This window comes from Cebus imitator, unplaced genomic scaffold (genome assembly GCF_001604975.1).
Source record: "Cebus imitator isolate Cc_AM_T3 unplaced genomic scaffold, Cebus_imitator-1.0 Scaffold198, whole genome shotgun sequence".
In the NCBI taxonomy this organism is placed as follows: Eukaryota; Metazoa; Chordata; class Mammalia; order Primates; family Cebidae; genus Cebus; species Cebus imitator.
The window spans coordinates 3,469,066-3,477,764 of NW_016107513.1; the positions used below are offsets into that span (position 1 = coordinate 3,469,066).

An 8,699-nucleotide genomic window follows, 5' to 3' on the forward strand; every position below is an offset into this window, starting at 1 on the left:
AGGCTGAGGTAGGAGACTTGCTTGAACCAGGACCCGGATGGTGGAGGTTACGGTGAGCCGAGATCGCGCCACTGCACTCCAGCCTGGGCTACAGAGCGAGCCTCCATCTCAAAAAAAAAAAAGAAAAAGAAAAAAGAAAATTATCTTTTAAAACACAAGTTGAGCCCCACACTGTGATTCACATTTTCAGAATGTTTGTTTATTCAGAATTTTTTTTAGTAACTGCTGTGGAATAATCATAAGGACAATCCAGTTGTCCTTGTTGTCATTAACCAGCAACAACAAATGTCCAGAGTAATCATAAATTCATAAATTTATTTTAACACCTCCTTAGAGCTGTGTGTGTCTATCTTTGGAGAAGGAAAAACTCTAATTCAGCCACCCAGAGGTTGTCTGACAAATAATACCTTGGCATTTAGGAATAATTCATCAACAAATAGAAATTTCATTTTTAAAATAATTTTTATATAGGCATCGTCATCAAACAATTACCTGTCAAACTAAGAAGAATGAAGGTCACTGACTCTTTTTAATCAGGAGGACTCTAACATGCACCTCCTCTCCATTTGACACGCATAGATTAGGTTCTCCGTTGCGCAACCATCGGCACAAACATCACCTTAGACATGCAAAAGGGACAAGGTGGGAGACGTTCATTTCAGTTACCTTTGCCCAGGCTTTATTTGTTCTGCAGATAAAAAAACTTTGGACTTCTTTACCCAACCAGTCATCTTGCACAAACAGTAAACTCCCTCAAAACTTTCTGTTCCCATGGGACCCTTGAGAAAACAAAATGAAAAAACAAAGCATGATTAAAATCTACTTTCTTCAGTCAACATCCTAACATTGAGCAATTTCTTCACATCTTAAAAGGGACTGTCCTGGCGTCAGATTAAGAGTTAGTGAACTCCCTATTGATCAAATAACTGGAACTAGTAGTAACCAGAGTCAGAATTCCGAGATTACAAACACTTGTTCCGTAATCATTTCCCGTTCCTCCCCATCGCATCATGTTCGAGGACCTTATTCATGTTCGATTCACCTTTGGAAAGCAGTGGTTTCTAAATTTTTAGATCACATATGGTAAAAATTTAGGAACATCTCCATTCTATGTATTTTTATTTATAAATAACATATGTATTACTCTATTCTATGCAACAAAAACACATGTGCCAAAAAAATCTAAATTTAAGATGAAATAAAATATTGAAATAAATAGAACTCCAATATCTTCTTTCTGCACACCAATGGATCATTTTGGAATCTTCATGAGGTATGGATACCCTAAATCTGAGCCCACGGCTTTAAGAAATGCAATGAGCTGTCATTCTCCCAAATTCAATCACCACTTTGGCCTGATCGAAATCTATTTTCAAGAAAATATATCTATTATCAGTCACTATCATCTTCTGTGAATAAGGACCCATCATTATAGTGAGGCTTCCAGCAGTATCTGCATTTTAAGTATATGTCTAGTTATGAGAAGAAAACTTTATTTTGTTTTCTTGTAATGTCAGGGATGCCAAAACAATTCACGATATTTGGAGGACTCAAAATGTTTTCTGGTGGCCCTGATCTCAAACAAGCCGGGGAGCTCCTCCCCAATGTACAAACCTGCATATACAGTGGCAGCAGCAAACTTAGTAAATAAAAAGGTTTTGAGAACAGCAAATTGGTTAGAAAAGGAGACAGTAAGGTTAACTTGTTGGGTAGGAAATTTTCCTGAGATCAACTCCAAGTTTCTACTTAAATTTGTATTCATTTAAGGAGTCAGAAGTGGAGAGGGATACTGATAGATATTATAAAAGAAGGATTTAAGTCTTTCAAGATACACAGTGTGGCTCCCTCACCGCCAATAAAAACAAGCCTGGATAAACTCTCACAAGGTCAATATGGAAATTCAAAGGCTTTGTAGCTTCAAGTTGAGGAATTTAAGACTATCATTAATTCAATTAAAAAATCATTTTTGCCCCAAATAATCAATCACAAGTGCTTGCATAGCTCAAGTACTTACATTTTTTATGAAGTTATGAAAATAATTTTGCCAGAGGAAAAGATGAGCAATACTCTAGATTATTTTCATCTTAGTAAACACGAAGTTGAAGAGTTTTTTTAAATGTCTGAATAATCCATCAAACATATGCATTGATCCAATTCACCAGGTAAGCTGCAAAATAGTCTATTTGACTCTAACTTATAAAAACAAAAAGAGGGCTGGGCACAGTGGCTTACGCCTGCATTCCCAGCACTTTGGGAAGCCGAAATAGGCAGATCGCCTGAAGTTGGGAGTTCAAGACCAGCCTGACCAACAAGGAGAAACCCCGTCTCTACTAAAAATACAAAATTAGCTAGGCGTGGTGACACATGCCTATAATCCCAGCTACTTGGGAGGTTGAGACAGGAAAATCGCTTGAACCCGGGAGGTGGAGGATGTGGCAAGCCCAGATCATACCACTGCGCTCCAGCCTGGGCAATAAGAGCAAAACTCTGTCTCAAAAAAAAGAGAAAATTAAGTGGAGAGTGGAAAGAGCTGATCAGCTGTTGAGAAGTATCTCCTGTGTATGTATGTATGGGTACATATACTACACATACACATACATATGTAAACACATACATGTAAATCCGTCTGTATAGAGAAGCTCCTGCCATTCAGTTTACCATCCAGTTGGGCAAATCATGTGCCCACAAAAAATTACAAAGTGATATACCAGCAGGCATAAAATAATATAACATAAAATATACCAAACAAGTATGTGCTGGCAGAAAGAGGAGCGGGATACAATTAAAATCTGATTATTATAAATTGCCAGAGAAAAATGGGGGCAAGCATTTCAGAAAAATAAACTGGCATGATAAATGGAAAGCAGTTTAATTTAGCAAATTACACCCTGGGGACACAGGTCTCACTAACATGAGAAAAGGACCCACATGGATAAAGTATGAGCTATGAAATTAAAGTTAATAGATTGATAAATGACAACTGGTATGACAAGCCAAATTTTAGTTTTGCTTGAAACATCCAGGTAGGTAAGGCAACATTCATATTGTTGTTGCTGTTTTACTTGAAATATCGTGTAATGTCCTTGTATGCTATGTAGGACAACAGATATAAAGATACAACATAAGAAGGCACAACGTAGTACTAACCTCATGTCGGGGAACTTGACATGTGTGCACAAGAATTCTGCATGCTCTTGGACCTGTTCAAGCTTTGACCTTTGTTTCTGAAATGTCAAGGTATCTCTTGTGACATCATGAGCCTCCTCCCCCAGCCCCTCATAGCTGTACCACTGAAGGGACATAAACTATGCCAGAAACGATAAGACCTGAGATTTGCTGAACACCACCAATTCTTCTGTCAACATTCCTGTCCTGAAATCTCCTTTTACTTAACAAACCTAGATCACTTTGTGTTCATAACACAAGAGAGAAGAAAATGGAGGCAAATAATCAATCACTTTTCTTCAAAAGATAATTCTCAGGAGGGAAACTAATACCACCTGTCTAGTTTATCATGCATGGTCTGGGTTCACCTTTTTTTTTTGTCATTGTCACAAGTTGCTCCACTTGCATACCACCCAAGCTGCTAACAAGAATGAAAGCTCATTGGGGCAAAATCTGACTTTTCCATTTCTTGTATAGTCCCTATTGTAAGTCAAGGAATTTAGTTCCAGCCCCCGTGCACAGCAGGAACTCAATATGCTTGTGAAGCAAGAGATAAACACCCCAGTTTTGCTCAGATGATGTTTTAAAGAATGCGTTAAAAAAGAATTCATGAATGAATCAGCTCATCAGGGTGATCAACAAGTTATGGATCAGATACCCACAAATTTCATTCAGTTTAGTTACTGAAAAAGTCAAAATGACCAGACCACAAATTATCAGAATAGATGTTTTGCACATTTCATAACTAAATAGACTTAATATTGAGACGTACTGCTCAGCAGTTGATTGGGAAAACTGTCGAGTCAAAGCTAATCGAACTGGATTTTAATGTCCACAAGGGACATGGGACTATGCCCATTTTGTCAACATGTTGTACCACTACATAGCATAGCATCTGCCACACAGTAGGTGCTTGTGGCAGCTTCTCATTAAGATGAACACATCAATTCTTTCCTTATTTGAATACACAAACTATTCCCCTCTTGTGAGACGGAATCTTTGTCCAACTACTGGATCCTGAGTTCTCCCACGATTGCTTTGGCATACACAAGAGGGAAGAAGGGCTCTGTGTGACTTGCAAGGCTACGTTTAAAAATTTTTGCAGCTTCCAACTGGATTTCTTAGAACACTTGCTTTGAGGAAGGCTGCCACAAGAGAAGAAGCCTGATTGCCAAGAGACTGAAAAGCTTTGCTAACCATGTGGAGAGAGAGATTTCTGACTAGCCCAATGCCAGACACATGAGTGAAGAAACGTTTAGATGGCTCCGATCTGAGCTACAATCTGACTACAACCAAATGAGAGACTCCAAGCAAGAACTGCCCACTGGAGTCCATCAGTCCCAAGAATCGTGAGTGATAATAATAAATTGTTTCATTAAGTAGTCACTAGCTTTAGGGTAGCGTATTACACAGCAATAGATAGCTGAAACAGTGTTCAATGCTTACTGAATAAGTAAATAGATTGATGAAAAGAAAGCCACTTAGAATAAAGGGTTCCCAAATGAACCCAGTTAAATCCATTACATAAATTATTTAGGTGATGTCAGCAACAGTAAAGACTATCAGAAAAATTGGAAAACTCTGTGGATAATTAAGGCCAAGAGGAAATCTGCTACAGAATAGAGAAAGTAATTTTTTTGCGAGTGGAATTTTCCAAATTCACTCACCATCTTGACTGTATTCACTAGATGTTTGCTCAATGTTCTACTTCTTTTTTCACAAAGTAAACTCACGATTGTGTTTTAGCCATGATCCTAGGTACAAAGGAGGAGAAAACATGTTAACCAAGAAGGAACATGAGAAACTAAGGAAAACAGATTTTCAGGAGCCTGATCTTTCTATGAAGACTCTCACTATTCTCTCTCTTCCTTTAATTTTGTAGAATAGACTTTGGCCTAGGTAACATTGTGTAAAGCAACTAAATATAGCCAGAGATCAGGGTGGGTGGGAATGGAAACGAGAGGCTAAATGTTGGACACTAGCAGCTGTTACTTCATCACATCCCCCCCCATAATTGTGCCATGATGCTCACAGAGCTCTTCAGCTGGATACGGTCACCATTTCATAACAATAAGAAGATCCAAAGGCCAGGTGCAGTGGCTCACACCTGCAATCCCAGCAATTTGCAAGGCCAAGGCGAGCAGATCACAACGTCAAGAGATCAAGACTATCCTGGCCAACATGTGAACCTCTGTCTCTACTAAAAATACAAAAATTAGCTAGACATGGTGGTGCATGCCTATAGTCCCAGCTACTCAGGAAGCTGATGTAATTCATTTCACTTTACCATCATTCTTATCACAGGTACAATAGTTTTTCTGTTTGTGTGTGTGTGTGAGGCAAATAAATATCAAGAGGATGTATTTAATCTTCGTTGGAGTTTTAACTTTGTGCCTTTTCAGATGAAACCACACCAGGGTCTCATCTTCTCTTTTCTGAGTATCCATTTCTTATGACAGAACAAGTCCTTAGTGCACAAACTCACCCTACCTTCTTCTCAATTACAGAATGCTTTTCACCCTGCCCCAACACGAATTCACAAACCCCCATTCCCAAAGAGATTCCAATTTTGTCAGAGCACAAAGATCATGTTCAGAAGAGGTGCTCTTGCAATCACTGGAAGATGGAAGAGGAAAATACATTTTTCAGTAGCTACAGGCAGGTTTGTAGGCATTGGCAGATGACATATGGAATAAAATGTAGAAATGTTTTGACTAACTACACAATCAACTTGATGTAGTTTTCAAAAAATACACAATTGGATGGTCTCTATGGACCTAATAACCAACCTTCATCAAATCTTATTTTATTTGACTCTACAAACAGGATCCAGAGCAAGCTCAAGGTCACTGGTTGGGCAAGCAGCCCTTCATGGTCACTCTGAGCAGGCTAGGGAGCAAAATGGCTTAAGCTAGGACAGAGGCTAGGACAATTATCAGATATGACCGACAAAGATCTTGAAATCTAGCTTCAACACATGGAAAAGTCTTTCTTATTTCCTACTCAATCTGTTGCCATTTTATTCATATCAATTCAAAACAATCTATTGACTGGTATTGTCTGGCAATGGAGATGGGGAATTGTAAAGTCTGTCCTCAAGGAGCTTTCCAGAGTGATGGGCTATGGAAGTATGACACCTGAATTTCCCAAAAGACGGATAAGAGCCATGCATGCCAGACATTTTTTCACTGAGACTCAGTAAGTACCATCACTGCCCCAAACTCCTCCCATACCACAAGGACTGAAAGCCTGGAAACTACATTTCCCAGGCTCTCTTGTCCATAAAGTTCTTGGTATAATCTTACATTAAGAGGTACTCTTGCAATCACTAGAAAATGGAAGAGAAAAAGACATTTTTCAGTAGCTACAGGAGGGTTTGCATGCATTGGCAGATGGCAGACATGGGGCTATGTGTCAGCTTCTGAGCATCCTTCTGAGAATCACCCACTCCAGTACTGCAGGCAGCTAAGACCACTGGTGGCAATTTGGCTTCCCAGGGATTCCAACACTTCAGATTTCTAGGAAGTTGACCTTCATTCCCCAGCCCTTCCAATGATTCCATAAAACCTCTAATTCTACATATTGCATTCCTTCCTAATGGAATAAAATACTTACAGAATAGTTGTCAGAATGGGATAGATATATTTCAGTAATAAATAACCCCCCAACTCTGAATAATATAATAAGATAAGGTTATTCTTTGTTCAGGACATAGAACAAAGTGGCTTCCATCTTGTACCTAAGATCTCTGTGCAAGAGGAAGACAGTACATAGAGAAAGCACATAAACCCACTTCACTCTGAGAATAAAGGTGACACAGTATTTCGGCTTACATTCCATTACCAAAAAAAAAAATTGATCTCAAGGCCCCAGTTAAATTGTAAGGAAGGGTGAGACTATGGCCTTCCTCTGTGCCCAGAGGGAGGAAATGGTATGATGAACACATTGCATTTTATCAGGTTTACATATTTTTAATTAAATCTGTTGATTATATTTGATAGTAAATGCTGTGTCCTGTAACAAAATTCTAAAATATGTGGCATAGACTTCATAGTCAAGTAGTGCTTGCTAGAAACAGATATAACAGACTGGATGACTGGAGATCCGTATCACGGAGTGGAAAAACACTTGGCAATATTATTGCCTTTGGTAACCTGAAAGTCAGACCACGTGACTCTTGAGCTTGTAGGTGAAAAATAACATGTGTTGGTTGCTATTGGCTGCTTTTGGAAACACAGTAAAACAATAAGAGGCTCTCAGGAAATAATCAACTGGTTTTTGAGCAAAGCTAAAAAGAACGAGCAACTATTTCTAGAGCTCCCTTTTGATATCAACTTCTGTATTAGTCAGGGTATACAATGCTCACTGCCATAACAAACAATCCCCAAAAGTGCAATGGCTTAACATCTAAAAGCTTATTTCTCACTCACAAAAAGTCTAATGTGGCTATTCCTCTGAGAAGGGATTCAGAGATCTAGATTTCTTTCATGTTATGGTACTACATCTTCTGGTATCAGGGCTATCCTGGCATTATCCAGCCAGAAGAGAGAGAGAGAGAGACAGACAGAGAGAGAGAGACAGACAGACAGACAGACAGAGAGAAAGAGAGAGAGAGAGAGAGATTGTCTCTCTGGCCAAGCAATTGCTTCCTAGAAGGAGCTCTACACTGTGGAAGGGAAAGAAGATAAATCACTGGTCAGCTAGCCACCTCTGCACTGGACTCTCAAATTTTCTTTTTGTTTCTTTTTTGCTGCTATGTAGTTTATTTTCCCCATTTTAATAATATTGCTTCCTCCTGTTCTTTCCAACTTCTTTTCCTTTTTTTTTTTGACACGCACTTCCCCTCTTATCTCTTGTTTGATCTTGCTTTCCTCTTTTATTTCACTGCTAATAATAATTAATCATAGCATCCTACTCTCTACTCTGAGTAATTTCTTTTCTTTTATTTGAGACAAAGTCTCACTCTGTCACCCAAGCTGGAGTGCAGTGGTGTGATCTCGGCTCACTGCAACCTCTGCCTCCTGGGTGCAAGCGATTCTCCTGCCTCAACCCCCCAAGTAGCTGGGACTACAGGTATGCACCAACATGCCCAGCTAATTTTTGTATTTTTAGTACAGATGGGGTTTTAGTTTGTTGGTCAGGCTGATCTCAAACTCCTGACCTTGTGATCTGCCTGCCTCAGCCTCTCAAAGTGCTGGAATTACTGGCGTGAGCCACTGCGCCCGGCCTACTCTGAGTAATTTCTAAGCATAAGGTCAAGAGAAAAAGATGGGGCTGTCATCTTTTGAGAGGAAGTGACTTTGGCATTTTTTCCTGTAACTTAAATACCAACTGATTCTGACTGTTAGGAGTGATAGGCATTGGAAGGGAGACGTCAAAATAAATCTATATGGCAAATAAGATATTTGCAAGACTTAATGTTTTTTATGCTTTCTTGATCCATGTTCTTCAGTTTTTCAGGTTTCATGCTGGCTTTGGGGTAAAAGTTTCCAATGTTGGGTTATTTTCTCTTTTTTCCTTTTTTTTTTTTTTTT

General features: G+C 39.1%; 1 long non-coding RNA gene across 3 annotated transcripts in view; it reads right to left on the reverse strand.

The window, feature by feature from the left end:
• LOC108317209 overlaps positions 1-8,699 on the reverse strand; it is a 160,795-nt gene that overhangs the window by 134,095 nt on the left and 18,001 nt on the right. For all 3 annotated transcript variants that reach the window (XR_005203248.1, XR_001830646.2, XR_005203249.1), the window contains exon 3: positions 667-779. This is a non-coding gene — a long non-coding RNA (uncharacterized LOC108317209). The remainder of the gene's footprint in view (positions 1-666; positions 780-8,699) is intronic.